This window comes from Triturus cristatus, chromosome 1_2 (assembly GCF_964204655.1).
Source record: "Triturus cristatus chromosome 1_2, aTriCri1.1, whole genome shotgun sequence".
Taxonomy (NCBI): domain Eukaryota; kingdom Metazoa; phylum Chordata; class Amphibia; order Caudata; family Salamandridae; genus Triturus; species Triturus cristatus.
In genome coordinates, this window is record NC_140580.1 from 607,543,196 (window position 1) to 607,559,311 (window position 16,116).

General features: G+C 44.5%; 1 protein-coding gene across 1 annotated transcript in view; it reads right to left on the reverse strand.

The window, feature by feature from the left end:
• Positions 1-16,116, reverse strand: part of LOC146867724 (SPARC-like) — a 641,752-nt gene that overhangs the window by 246,744 nt on the left and 378,892 nt on the right. The gene's annotated exons all lie outside the window — the stretch shown is intronic.

Below are 16,116 nucleotides of genomic sequence, written 5' to 3' on the forward strand. Positions count from 1 at the left end.
AACATAAATAGAAGGCATTGTCATTTACAATGCCAATAGCTGAAACTCGCGAAAATGCGAGACCTATTGCATTGGAAATGCTTGTTTTTCATCCCACTTAAAGCCCTGCTTAGCACATTTGTATTTTACCATTTTCAATAGCTTGAACCATGCCCAGTGTTGCAGAGGCACGCTGCGTGCAAAATACAAATGCCCTGAGGTACAGCCAAGTCGCATGCGAAAGGCCACTTGCTCAGAGTCACAAAATAGGGGCAGTGGGGTTTGCAAGAATGGCCTTTTATTATGTCCTGTGGACCTGATGAATCAATGCATTTTGTAAAACCGTCTAATACATAAGCCCCTATATCCTTTTGCAAATTAGAATTTTTTTCATAGTGTCCTGATAGCTGGTATGGAGGACATTTGTCTTAGGTATGTTTGCCACCCTGTCCATGGCAAGAAGCAAAAACGCACTTACTGATAACCCCAAAATAATCAAAACCCTAGGGCTAAAAACAAGATAGAATTCCATAGATGCTGAGATACGGATAAAGCAGAAAATTACACTCACGCTACTTGTCAAAAAAACGTATAGAAAAAAACGTATAATTGAGTTGTTTTCACGAACAAATGTTATAGATCCTTCTCTCACACGTTCATGAGAATAAGAGGACAACAAGATAAAATCCCATAGATGCTGAGACACGGATAAAGCAGAAAATTACACTCACGCTACTTGTCAAAGAAACGTTTAGAAAGGACTTATAATTGAGTTGTTTTCACAAACAGTTTTTAGATCCTTCTCCCACACTCGTTCATGAGAATAGGATGAAATGTTTCAGGAAAGAGATCACTGAAAGAAGACAGACACAAGATGTGTGCGAGAGTGTGAAGAAGAAACTAAAGCAACGCATTGCCTAACTCTAACATGTTCGCCGTTGTGCTGCCGACCTATGAGCCTACATTTCGTTATATACAGCCTGTCCTAGCGGGTAAAACCAGCAACCTATGAGCCTACATTTCGTTATATACAGCCTGTCCTAGCGGGTAAAACCAGCCAGCACTGCGTGTTTCCCCTGCTGCGGAGGGCACTTCAGGATGCTAATGATGGCTTTGGTGACCGGATTGAGAAGCCGGTTTGGTTTCTGTGCGAGGAGCACAAAAGCTTACCATGCATCACGCTGAGCTGCAGTTGGGTCCAAAACTCCGGGTAGAAGAGACCGTCCCGCAAGTGTGAACAGGAGGCCAAAGACAATCGGGAGAAGACAGGAAAGAGAATATGTGTCCCACCAGCTCACTGGACTGCCACGCCGCGCCCACCTCCTCGCACAGCGCGATTATAAGCACCAGGTGTCTGCTGCACACCCCCTAATGGGCAGAGAGCAACTATTAAACAAGCGCGCGCCTCGTGCTGAAAGTTTAAAGGAGAGAGAGGTGGAGGGGTGCACCCGTGAGTGGTGCGCTCCCGCTCGGGAGAGCTCTTTTTCAAAGCACATACTCGTGCTTGTGGCGCACCGCTGCGCACTCCCGCAAGGCGTATGCCACCACAAGCACAAGCATGTGCTTTGTAAAAAGAGCTGTACGACGGCTAAAGGTCTCCTATGCAGTGCATGCGCACTGCATTGGCGAGACCTAAAAATGGTGGTGCGTATATAGAAATGCTACTGTTCTATAGCACCATGTAGAACAAGTGAAAGGTCATTGCAGATGTGTCATGCTTAATTGTGCATGTGTGCCATTGTGCCCATCTCCCCCCAGTCCCTGGTTGTTACCCTGCTGCTGTTGTGTCCGGTCATGTGGAGCAGTGTCCGGGCCCCCAACTCCTGCCACCGTCTCCCCACTGATGACTGTGGACACCATTTCCTCCATCTCGTCTGGCTCTTCCTGTGGTGCAGGACTCCCACCTCCAGTCTGCATTGCTGCTTTCCGGTTGTTTGCGAGTTTCTGCTTGGTTTTGCGCTTCACATAATTCTAGCGTCTCTTGACCTCTTCCAATGACCTCTTCAGCACTCCGACTGCATTCACCTTGTCCACGATCGTCTGCCAAATTCCATTTTTAGTTGCCAGTGACACAGTGGAGGTGACGACCAGTAGTTGATGGTGTTCCACCACCTCCGTTATCAGGATCCTGTATTCCTGCGGACTGAACCGCTTCTTCCTACTCTTCTTGTGCTTGCCTTTCCCTGACCCCGATGTCCCAGGCTGGTCCTCCGGGGGGCTTGTGGGGTTCTGGTTGTCCTCTGTACTTGCTCCGGCTACCTCCATTGTGCTTCGCTGTTTCTTGGCTTTTTTTATGTGGTTTTATTTCTACTTTTATAGTGCATTTTCCCTCATGACGCATGGGAATTGCAGGCCTGTGGATGGTTTTCGATGATTTTTGTATCGCGATTGGCCTTATCGCAACTTTTTCTGCATTCGTGTTTCGCATTTTTGCGGCATCGCGTTGATTTTAAAGCGGTCATTTGACGCGTTATCGTGGGACTATCGCATGGTGCCACCGGGTTGAGAATACTAAGTTAACACCGTGTTGTTTTCCCGCGATAGACCGCAAAATGCAAAGTTGTGTTAGGCTAAATTTGTGATGATTATCACACGTTCTTGAGAATATGCCCCGATGTCTTTTGAGTAGCTAGCCAGGTAAATTCACGGCTGAAGAGTTTTCATAAACACTTTTCAAGCAAAGTGAAATCTGTGGTGCATCCAGGAAGGAGATCTTGCAGTCGACTATGGCAGAACAGCATAAGCACTGATGTGCAGCAACTGTTCAGGTATTGGTGAGTTAAAAAACACACATATTTCAGATTTCCTGGGTCTAACAGGACAACAGCTTGCTTGTGACGCATACATGGCCTCTACTTTACAAACTGAGTAGAGTGCTGCACACACAACAGATGCGATCACTCAAGAAATGCAGAAAATGCGTGTATGGGGATTCCAGATGATGGGGCAGACTTACAAGCTCCTTGCGCCACTTTTGCGTCACTTTTAACATGGAATAAGTGATGCAAAAATGGCGCAAGGGGCTTGTAAATCTGGCCCGATGTTTTTTCCAAACATCTCGCCTACACTAATGAGTAGACAGTTATTTCTACTGTTTCCGTTTTGATTTTGTAGATCCTTTTTGCAGTCGGCAGAAACGAGTCCATCACCTTTTTCCTTCGCTTGATGGAGAGGGCCTGGAGAGGGCAGAGTGCTTTGAACCCCTCCCCTCTAGAAAGGGACAGTGCAAGGCTTGGAAGAAAGTCTGGTATTTTGGAGAGGAAATGCACGGCTTGTAAAACAACACAGCTTGTGCCATCGAATTGAATTAATGGGACACAGTTGATATGATGCTGGATCTCTTAAGTACCTCACATCTTTTTTTGCTATATATCACTAATCTCATAAAAATCAGCATAAACGTTCAAAATGTACAAAATAGTTAAAACTGAAATTTTAAAACTGTCATGGGCAGATTTACAAGCCCCTTGCGCCACTTGGGCAGATTTACAAGCCACTTGGGCAGATTTACAAGCCCCTTGGCCACTTGGGCAGATTTACAAGCCCCTTGGGCCACTTTTGCGTCACTTTTCCCATGTTAAAGTGACGCAAAAGTGGCGCAAGGGGCTTGCAGATCTGCCCCTCAGTATGTTTATAGTTCAGTGGATTGTCTCTAGTAAAAGGGGCACCGTTTATGGATTTCCTACTTTGATGAGCCCACAAACCACTTATATTTGTTAGAACTTGTCCCAAAGGTTGAGTGAGGCAGGCTAGATTTTAACCCCAAACAATAGTATATATTTTTTGTCACATTGGTGTGCACTCTCAGAGGCAAGTACTTAACTTGCATTATTCTCAATGAAAGGAGATCAGTTTTAATTAAAAACATGAACATTGTGCACGATTTCAATTTGAATGATTTTCATGTTAGGCACACACCTTCAAACATATCCGCCTTTTTAGTACCATAGAAATATCTCCACATTTGCAAGACAAATCCACACTCATTGCACATCAGACTCCTCAGCCCTAATTCGTGCTTGCCCACCAACACCCCCGGCCCCCTCAGTGGAGAATAACAGATGGTGTCAGATGGAATAGCAAGAGTCCAGCCTTCATGGAAAACAGATATGGAAGACAATATTCAGGCTGGCCAGAGGGGTTCCTTCTCAGTTTCTGAAAAGAAAGGACCACCCACACTGCTGGTTCAAAGTCCAGTGCCATAAAAAATGACCCCGTGCCATGTAAGAGACGGCATTCACTTCCCAGCAAGTGAAACTGTACATACAGCAGGGAATATATAACAACAGCACTAAAAATCCGTTTCTCTGAAGAGAGGTCCAAAGCAGGGGAAGTGTCTTGTGTCACAGCTTGAGGAGTATATTTCGTTTTAAACTCAAAAATATCTGTCATGCAAAACTATGGGCATTCATATTAGAAGAGACGCTTACTTTGTTTTCCCATGACCCACTTTTCCCTACATCAATGAGATTTTGGTTAATTAGAAAAGTTGTTTTGCTCTAATGAGACAAAACTAATGAATGTCTAATGCACCCCATTCACAAACAGGGTAAATTACTTGTGTGAGGACTCTTGTCAAGTATAACACTTGACAAGAGTCCTCCTACGAGTAATTATGTTGATTTGTATAGCGCACTAATCACCCGAGAGGGTATCTAGGCGCTTGGCAAAGTGTATAGGTGTGTGTTCCCAAGGCGCTTTTATGAAGAGCTAGGTCTTCAGCTTCTAGGCACTTGGGCAAAGTGTATAGGTGTGTGTTCCCAAGGCGCCTATATGAAGAGCTAGGTCTTCAGCTTCTAGGCACTTGGGCAAAGTGTATAGGTGAGTGTTCCCAAGGCGCCTATATGAAGAACTCGGTCTTCAACTTCTTGCGGAACTCAAGAAGTTAGGAGGAGGCCCTGATGTATTGAAGAAGGGCGCTCCATGTCTTGTGGGCGATGTAGGCGAATGAAAAAGAAAGGAAGCACATGTCCGAAACCTGCATGATTCACAAGGTACATGACATATAAGATATGCTTGGAGAATGCCACTCCTTCACCCTGCACGCCTAGGTACCGTGTACTGCATGAGTACAATTTACATGTCTGTGTAAACTGCGAGTGGTCTCAAGGGGGTGCGAATAACGGATGGAACAGAAAAACAAGCATTGGCATAGCCAATAGGTCTCGCCTTTGGGACCTTATAAGTGTTTAGCCATGCAACAGTTGCATAACTAAATACTTATAAGGTCCCAAAAGGGAGACCTATTGGCTATGCAAAGCGGCCGTGCGGCCGCCAAAGTGAAAGTGATCGCGATCACGATCACGATCAAACATCAAAGCGGCCACGAAACCGAAAGTAATCGCGGTAAAGCGTGGCGCGCGTGCCCGCGCACATGCTCTGTGGCTCTAGGCTGGCCTGGTAGCACTTTTTGGAGCCCTCTCAATAAGTCTCGCCAGACCAGCGCATGCGCTGGGTCAGGCGAGACCTAATGACTCATTTACATGTGCAAATGAGCATTGACTAAGCAGGTGCCCAATCCATGTGATAGAAATTGGGTTTACCCGACAAAGAAGAAGCAGATCCCACGGAAAGATGCAATGATTCACAAAGACCAAGTATATTTTTTGTTTCTAGTGCCCCTCAATCTCCTGTTTAAACAAAATGCATGAATAAGGAAAGCTGCACACAATTCGCACTAATATCATCAGGTAGCCTCCAGATGACTGATTTTTGTGTCCAAAATATATTTTGTTTCAGAAAAAGTCGGGAAAACTGCTCAAAAGTCTTTGAAATGATCGATCCCCTTGCATCTTGAGCATCACAAGGGCCTCCATGACCGAACAGTGCATGCGCCTGCGTGCCATTCATCCATTTTAAAGATCGATGAAAACTTCCACACCGATGTTGCACTGTACATTTTATGTGTGCAGTTTACTTGGGAATCTTTGTGAATCACCAAAACATGCAAGAGCTGAGCCTGGGTCAACTTATATCTTTAACATATGCCATGTGCCAAAGTAACACGCCCTGTTAACCTTTGATGCATTTGAAAATGTTCTCAAAGGCATGCTATGTGCTAGGATCGCAAATCGCTTACAGCAAGAGCTGTATTTTCTTGGTTGTCATGTAACAGAATGCATGCACACTTTTATTACAATGCACCCCTCCCTTGCTGGTCTTGACGCATTACAAAGCGGGAGCTTGTATTACAGGAGTTGCCACGGATTGACTGAATTGATAGAGTAGGGTCACGGTTTACCTGTGACTTGTTCTGTTCGTAGTCTGTCTCCTGGTCATAGTCTGTCTACTGTATCTTTAATGCTCCTCTGATTTGGAGTTCCACTTGGAGGGATTTAACATGTTCATAAAATCCAGTATAAGAACGGCTGTTTTTGAAAAGTCCTTTTTTCACCTTTAGCAACTTTTAGTGTCATGTATAACAGATCTGCCCTTCACCCAATTTTACCCATAGAATTTTCAGTCAAGTAGCACGGTTTCTGGAAGACACTTTTGGGCTGGATAAAAAACCAGTGTAGAATGGCCACCCTGGCATATGTGTGCCAACATATGGCCCTACGTCTGTGAGGCTAGCATCTACATTCTATGCACCATTCACTACTGCTTGATGTGCCTACGCATATAATGGACAGCGCTCGAATTTTTCCTCAACATTTTGGACAACAGCAGGACAGTCATTGTGATGAAGTAGGGATTTGATTTTCTTTAGCAGGTGACATTCAGGGGCTTTGGCCATAGTCCTTTAGGCCTGCATAAGACCAATTGGGAAGTTGCATTATTGGGTCCTTTTGGCTTCTTAAGCATGCCACACGACTCATGGGTGAAGACAGTCTGGCAGCAGGCCTAAACAAAGAGAGATTCTACAGTGACTTTTGACCTCATCATGTCATGAGGGCCTGCTCAGCCAATCAAATGACACAATGGTGGCACCACAGTCTGATGGTCGCACTCTGGCCTTGGGGACAAAGGATGCCACGTCCATGACAGAGCTGCTGCTAAGTAGTGAAATGAGAGAAAGCTTCACTATGCAGAGGAGACCAGATCCAACAACATTCTAGAAATTAAATTAGTCTCTGGATAATTTGCCTCTCCATATGTTTTCCTGCAACATAAAAATAGGAGTACACTACAGAGATGGGGTCTAACTCAAGCTGGAATCTCAAATACCATTCTTTTTTAAGTTCAAGAATAGGTTTATTTGAAAAGAATAATAGGGTAATAATAACAATACTTCAAATACCATTCTAAATAACCCCCAAACAAATGGCATCAAGAAAAGCTTCGTTCCATCTGAAAAGGGTTTCTTCTCTCATAAGTATATGGTCTTTGATGTGACATGAAACACGTGGGTGGCATCAAAGACAACCTGATACTTAATTTCCAACTTTCTAGGGGTCTAAAACTGGTGGTGCAAGACCTAGAACTTTACTGGATTGCTAGAACGCCTACTCTAAGGAGCTTATCACAAAGGCAGACACCCCATCTTATGAAGAGAGTGCATGAGTTTTTCAGGCGTTGGAAATCCCCTGGAGATTGGTGGATGCCGCGTCCATCTTATATCGAGAGTATACAAAGATATGTATACTTGGAATGCGGTCAATGAGACATCTGCCAGGACATAGCTGACCATTCTGGACGTCTGCTAAAAATTGGCAGATGTCAGTCTGCTTTGTTCAGATGGGACATTCACCAATTTTTGGCAGATGGCTGGAACCCGCTTAACTTTAAATGATCTCCTTGATGGTATCATAGCGCCATTTTCTAAAGAACACTCATCAAATGTAGGAGTTTCTCACTCTCAAGCTGAACATCAATCTTATCCAGAGTCATTGAGAATTTTAAATCTAAAATATTTGTCTCTTCTGTAACGCCAGGAGCCAATCAAGTAAAACCCAAGTGCATCTGCAAGAACTTTCCGTCCTCAACACATGTGGAGCATAGACAGTCGCCAAACACCAACCTTTCTTTTTCAGTAAATAAACACTTTTTTGTCCCATTACATCATCTCATCTTTTTCTGAGAACACCTAATCGTTTCCTAAAATATCCGATTGTAATTGTCTTTGAAATTTTGTCCAACACATATTATTCTTGGTAAATAAACTCATTTCCTCCCCAAGATTCAGCTTTCTATTTTCCACAAATACATTGATGTGTTGCCAAATGCTGGCTTTCATTTTTGTAAATGCACTAACATTTTTCCGAAATATTAGTGTGCTATTTTCACAAAGTACTTAATGTTCTAATGTAACGCATGGGTGTTTACTGTGCACGTTTCCCAGTACAGCTTCAGATACCAAAAGCACCGACCTCATAAATTAGGTATCAACATAATTTGCTGGCTATCACCATCATGTTCAATGTGACAGTAACATATCCAAATGATTGCATTCACATGCCAGGGATTGCCTTCCTCAGTTTGGTATCACCTTCACATGTATTGCCATCTTATACTAAGTATAGTATAACAAGTCTATTTGCAGAATTCAAGCTGATCTATTGAGGAGCCTCTCGGTGCTGCTGACAGTTAATGTATGTTTATTGTTATCAACTCACTAGTTCTCATTTTGCCAACCTCAGAAGGATGTAAGGCTGAGTGCCTCTGCCAGGATTTGAACCAGGGACCAGAAAGCCGAATAGAGATACCTGGAGTGGAATCATTGACACCAGTGTCAGCTTAGATATTGGCATCCTATTAAACATATTGTTATTGTAAACCAAGGAGATTGTCATCATGTTGTGATTGTTAAATGTCATTTGTCTGGCAATGACTGACAGCGATATTACAGCATGCATTAGTAGAGAACACTGTTGCCCAGAAAAGGTCTTCCTGGTGAAAAGATGCCAAAATATACCAAGCCAAATAAGTTGATTAAAGCTGCTGAAAAAGTCAAGTCTCAAGCTTTTTCTTGAAGTAAAGCAAGTCTCGGGTCTCAAAGAAATTGGCAGTTCATTCCATTTTTAGGGACCAAGAAAGAAAACGCACAGCCAGCAGGACAACAAGGAGAGGTAAGGGGAAGAGAAGAGAGGCATTGCCTGACCACAGGCAGCGACTGGGGCAGTGAGGAACAATAATCCCAATGAAGAAACCTACATCTCTGCTGCCTAAAGTTCTATGGACCAGACTCAGTGACTTGAAAACATCCCTCTTGTGACTGGAAGCCAATGTTAAGATCCCGAAGAAGGAGCAACATGCATGGTTCTCTTGGTTAAAAATCAGCTGAGCTGCTGCATTGTGGACTATCTGAAGTCAAACCAAAAGGCCTACTGAGATGCACAAATACAGAGCTTTCCTGTTATCCATTCTAGATACAATTAAGGCTTGGATAAACGCTTTGTGTGACTCTATGGGGAGGACCTTAAATACTGTATGCAGCATTTTGATGCTGGAAAAGCAGGTTGCAACTACTTTTACAGGAAGAGTTCACAATCTAAAGTAATACCCGGATTCCTGACTTGGATGTGTTTGCCTACTAAGCAGCGAGATCACAGATTTTAAAGAATTAACTGAAGACAGTAAGAGATCATCCAGGGACAACTGCACTTGTGCATCCTTAAAGGCTGGCCTAAGTAGCGGCAGCATTTTTGGAGATGGCGATGACGATCTGTGAATCATCTACGTAAGAAATTATCTTAAATCTGAAGGAAGACACCAATTCCGCCAAAGGTATCCAATTCCAAGCACCTTTAGCGGCCCCAGGATGACTCTTAAAGTAGTTTTGAAGTTTCAACACTGGAGGAGGGGAGAACACAGACTGCTTGACTACACCATCTCTTCTAAGACATTCTGGTAGTGTACGCACTCACAATCAATTGAGTGTTTTCCACCTGATGTTGGCATAGCGAGTGCAGAATATTCTTCGACATGTGTTTCATGATAACTGGCACTCATGGGCAAGGAGTAATCCTGTGGTTTGGGGGTGATTGGTAAACCATTTTTGGTATATCAGGTTGTCTACCACTCCACGTTTGAGTTTCCCATCACAGATCAGAGCCAGATCTGGCTTGCAGAAGTGTGTGGTCAATAATGTGAATGAAAGTGTGCCTCTCTTAAGAGAATGTATCCGCTTTAATGAGTTGGGTAAGTCCATATGGAATCAGACGATATTGATTCTGAATCTAAAGTGAGGCCACTTGTGTGAGGCTAGAGTGACCAGAGTCATAAAATAATATGGATCAGCCAAGGTCTTGAGGAGTAGAACAGGTTGGTCTTAGCCATTATTTAGCATATATCCTTTCCTTGAAGCTCCATCACACGCCAAGCAACTCTCACATGTACAGGTAGACATTTACATACAACGGAACATATGTGCACAAGGAGACAGACAAAGGTAGACTGATTTAGACACAGGCACATATGCATACATTTGCTCACATGCAAACTTGCCATTCATCCCTCCCTCTTTAACTGCTGCTACTTGGCTAGCATGCATGAATTGACTTCCGTAGAGGTGTCTACTTTCCCATCCTGAAACACCACTACACGACCCAGGCCCAGAGTTATGGGTTTTGGAAGCTTCAAGATTGGTGTAGGGTTGTGTGCCCTACGTTATTCCTTATCAAGCTGGTGTATCCATTGACCGATGCAGGAGCAAAGTACAGTAAGACAGGGCACTGAAATGGCAGCCTATCAATAGCCTCCGTGGGAAGTAGGGTCTCACCTCTGTTTCTCATTGGTTGCACCTAACAGGCCATATATCATTCTGAGTCAACAAACAATCCTGAGAGGCATTTTCCTCTTTCTATGTGTGCTGCAGAATGATGCTCACCAAGAAAGTTGAAAAAAGGAGGGCAAATAAAGATATTTCTCCTCATAACACCTCCCCTGGAGAGGTATAGCATTTTGACGCATTCTTTGGTATACCACTAATGTTAAATCTGGGAATGTGCAAAAATCCATGGGTGGATGTGTGGGAACACCCAATCTCCACCCATGGAACGACTCCCTGGGCAGCAATTAGTGCTGCACTGTGCTACTCTAGAATTATCAAGCCATGTACGGCCACGCAAGGTGGTCTTGCGTGCCTTTATACATTTGACTTTAGTGATAAATATGGGCTGATACTTTTATCCTTGTAATCCTCTGGTTACCTACAGAGCAGATAGCCCGATGTAAGACCACCTGCACCAGGCACAAAGCACTCCATTCATATTCGCCCACTGACTTGCCTAAACTAGAAACTGAAAATTTCTGGCATCAAATGGGGTGTCAGAGAGCCCAATTCCTTCTCTTTGAGCCTCCCACCTCCAATTGAAAGAGAGTCATTAATCAATCATTTCCCGAAGTGTCATAAAACTTTGGAACTCCCTTCCTCCAACCCTCCGCTTGACCATATGCCATGTTACCTTCAAAAAAGATTTCAAAGCTCTTCTCTTCGAAAGACACTTGTGTTAAATCGTTTCTGCACTCACTCTCCATTGTATGCTACAACGTGTCTGATTTTGCATCATAAAGTTACTAGTGACTATCGGGGAACTTCACTTATGTACAGCTAGCTATGATTTCCAATTGTTTTCCTTCAAAGTTGCATCTCTATTTTTTTTCTCGGTGTGTTCGCACTACATAAAATCGAAAAGAAAGAAAGAAAGAAAAATATGACAAAAATAATGCGCAATTAATGGAAACAAGATTTAGCTACCGAGGTAATAGGGAGAAATGTGAGAGATGTGAATCAAGGGTCTTCTCCACAATTACTGGAGTAGGGACAACTGCAGTCCCAATAACAGTAGAATTCACGCCTCATCATAATATTCTAATCCGCATGTATGCTGGTGGTGTCTCGTCGGAAATATTTTGAATATCTTTCTTGAATTGCTCAAGCTTTTTCAATTACTCTCTGTCGCGTGTTTGGTGCACGAAATTTTCCTGGTATCATCTGCACCACGATATTAACGTGTGTTTTACACATGCTAACAAAATATATAGGTCTTGTTTTACGTTCTCTTTTGTTAACCTCTCTGGAGCTGCGCAATGCCGTGGTGTCCTGCTTGAGCGTCCCTCAGCTGGCTTTATTGCATATCGAGCGCCCTCGTGTGGTGAACCATGTTTCACTCCAATAATTCACCTCCTCGTGTTTTAGTATGCATTTATTTTTACCGATATATTTAGTCGATGCCAGTGTTATCCTATTACGAGGATGCTGTTACTCTGAACGCTTCGATTCTAAAATAAATCAGTTTCATATGCCAAACACGTGTTACACACAATAAAACAATAAAAATAAAAATATTTACAACTATAAAGAGCTCTCAGCAGTTCAAGAAAATTCAGGCATTCCAGTTAAAATAAGACAGAAATTAAATTTTCGGATCATAACGGAAAGCCGTGAGATACATATGCCCAGAACTGTGGGATGAGATTTAAGAAATTTGGGAGCAGTTTCAAAAAATCAAGAAGCAGTGTTTTTTTGTTTTTTGCGAATTGTTCACTTTCAAAAGAAAGGTCATTAAGTACTTCGCCGTATTAAAAAAAATTCCGAGACTTAGGAACAAGTTTATGGGGTAAATATGGTAAGTAAGACCAATGGAGAGTGGCCCGGTATCTGCAAACTTAATTTCTTCTCGGAGTCGGACGATCATCCTCATCCCTTTCTTACTTACTCTGTTGGTCCAGGTCTACATCTACATCTACATTACTAACAAGATTAAATTCGCTTTTTTACCTCATCTCCTCACCTATGCCAAGGACTGGCTGCTGAGAAGGTCTGTTGTGTACCTCTACAGATTGTCTGAAGAAAGGGTAACTCCTCCCCATAGCCACAGAAACACCCTTCCAGAATGATGTGAACAATGGCAAGCGTCCCCTTAAAAGGGTCATACTCAGGAAGGAAAAAACTCCTGCAATCATGTAACTCTTGAATAATGCTGAAGATAGTGCTGGAGAAATCCTCAAGGCAACAACCACCTCTTGACATTGTACTCTACTATCCCTCGAAGAAAGCACACATGCCACTTTTGGGATAATGGTAGGATCTCTTTATTCTTCTGCCTTGTACATGTGTTCCCCTCCCCCACCCCGCTCTCTTACCTTTCACACATAACCTTCTCGCTCCCAGCACTTCTCCTTTTCCTCTTCCTTGATTCCACCTCTTAGAAGTGCCAATATGGCCATTGGTCATCCTGCCAGCGAGGTCCTAGTGTACAGCATGCAACAATCCCACATCTCTCCCCTCCCCTCACTTGATCAAAGGCTCTCATCCCCCAGGTGCCTGGTGTCTTACATTTCTCAATGAGGCGTGTTGGTCTCTGAGTAGTTCTTTGCGGCTGTTGTAGTGGAGGTTGGTCTACGGTGACATAGTCCATACCAGTGGCATAACAATAGCCCCCACCGCCCCTGGTGTTATGTAGGGGGGCCCGAGCTCCAAGGGTGCCCCTCCAGCACTGTGCACGGGCCCCTGGTCTGATAGCTCCTGACTGGGTGGGGAGTGTGGGTGCCCCTCTATGTACTTTGCAGGGGGGCCACCTCAACTTTCGTTGCGACAGTGGTCCATACGATGTCAGCTCTTCTCATCTCTCTCTCCAATGGTTTTACTTTCTTTTGGTTCATCTCCCTCATCTTTCCTTGGGCCATACTTTTTGAAGTGGTATATGTTGCAGGTCCCACTCATGCCATCAGCCATTGCCGTGACCATGGTTCCTTCCCTGATCATTACTTGAAGGTTTTTTTTCTGCACCGGGCATCTGTTTTCCTCTTTAATTCTTGTTTGACAAGGACCCAGTCTCCTTCTTTGATATCTGACTCTTGGGCTTTCCTCCGCTTGTCAGCATATTTTTTCATCCTATCCTTTTGCTGTTTGTCTCTATCCTGCAGTTCTTTCCGCACTCTGGCTTGACTCAGTGTTGAGGCTGGGTCCTTCCACCTGGGGATCCTCATGTGTGTCTCTGGACCTAGCATGATAGTTGCAGGACATTTCCCTGTTGCTATGCGGAGTATGCTCTCAGTACTTCGCTTATAGCCAGTTGAATTTCTCATCTGTCATGTTTAGCTTGTTGCATAGTTCTTTTCAAGGTGGCTATGAATCACTCTGCCATACAGTTGGCTTGGGCCACAGAGGGGTTATTTTGCAATGTTTAAAGTTCAGTTGTGCTGCAAATGCTGCACATTTTGTATCCATTGAAAGGGGGCCCATTGTCAGTCTTGACCAGTTCTGGTATTCCCCTCACCACAAATATCTCATCTAGGGCTGGGATGGTGACGTCCACTCTGGTGGATTTCACTTGTTGAACTATCAGAAACCCTGATTATTCATCCATGACTACAATAATATAGTTTCCTGACTGTTGTGGGCCCAAAAAATCAACTTCAACCTGGCACCAGGTGGGGACATCTGCAGTATATGGGCTGTTTATCCTGGCTAATGGCTTGGCAGTGCAGGCATTCCTTTAGCATGTTCTCGACCATCTGGTCCAGGGACCGGAACCAAACCCTTTCCCTCAGGGCTAGTTTGGTTGCTACTATGACCCTTTGGCCTTCATGTGCCAGGTTCACTATTCTTTGGAGTAATTTCTTGGGGTTGACACTGCATTTGTCTCTCAGTACCAGTGCACATTCTGCCATGGACAGCTCATCTATGATGTGTCAGAATGAGATGAGATGCTTTGGGTAACCCCCCCCCCGGGCTGAAACAGAGTTCTCATCCACATGTCTCCACTCATTGTTGACTAGGTGCCTCTTAACCTCCTTGTTAGATTTGGGGGTCTCTAGTTGGCAGAGGTAGGTACCTTTGACCAAATAGGGACCCTTGCATCTAGTCAGGGTAAGGGGGTACACTCCTAAAATAACCCCTGCTCACCCCTTGGTAGCTTGGCACGAGCAGACAGGCTTATCTCAGAGGCAGAGTGTAAAGCATTTGTGAACACATGCAGTAATCCAGTAATAACACTACAGATGGACACCACACCAGTTGTATATTAAAAATAAGTATCTTTTATATAGACTTAACACAAGACCACAAACGACAAAAATCCACAATACTGTACGATAAAATTGGTAGAAATAGCTTAGTTCTCTTAAGATGTAAAATGCAACACTTTGAGTTCAATGTACCTTAGGATGCGTAACGCTATACAACGAAAGTGTTGCAGGGAAGGTGATGTGTCAGTTCCTTACACGCAAGAACGGTGATGCGTCAGGTCCCTACTGATGCGTAGGGAATGCGTTGGTTCTTCTCTGCGAGGGGAGGTGATGCGTCGGTTTCTTTCTGTGCTTCCGTGGCGATGCGGCCGGCAACGCCGTGATGCGATGAAGATCCGGTGCAATGAAACAAAGATGGTGTCTTCTTCTTGATGTGACACGATGCGTGCACACCTGACTGCCGCGCGGTGACTCAACGATTCTTCTGAGCCGCGACAGGCCCTGCGACACGCTTCCCGGTGATGCGGCAGCGTCTGATGCAATGTCGATCCTCTTCTCCGGCGATGCGAGGCGCTTCGGCAACGATGCAACAACTGCAGCGGCACACTTTCCCAGCGATGCAACGACAGCGGCTGCGACACGCTTATCCGATGATGCAGCGGCATCTGGTGCGACGTCGATCCTCTTCTCCGGCGATGCGAGGCGCTTTCGCATTGTGAAGCAACAGCGGCAGTTCGGCGACACACTTCTTCTTTGTGCGTCGCGCTTCCAGCTCCTTGTGACACGCAGTCCCTCAGAAGGCCCAGCACAGCAGCAGGCACTTCCAAAAGACTCTTGGGGAGCTGGTTGTTGAAGTCTGTTGTCCCTAAGACTTCAGCAGGAGGCAAGCTCAATCTCAAGCCCTTGGAGATCCTTCACAAGTTGATGAAAGTACACACAAAGTTCCTCTCTCCTTTCTTTGTCAGTCAGGCAACCACTGCAGGCCAATCCCCCAAACAGCACTCAGCTTAGGGATAGTCTCTCCTCAGTCTCTCTGGTTCCTCTCCTCAGCAAAGGTTTCTTCTTGTTTCCCAAAAGTGATCTAAAGTTCTGGGGTCTGGGGTCCCCTTTTTATACACAGTTTTTATTTGTTCTCTGAAGGCAGAGTGGCCTTTGCCTAGTCCAAACCAGTTCTGGTCAGTCCTGGAACACTTTGTTGGCAAGACTCCTTCTTTCCTTTCACAGTGTAGGCCAGGGACATCAGACGCACCACAGGAGGTGGAGCCAGCATTGTGGAGGGAAGGC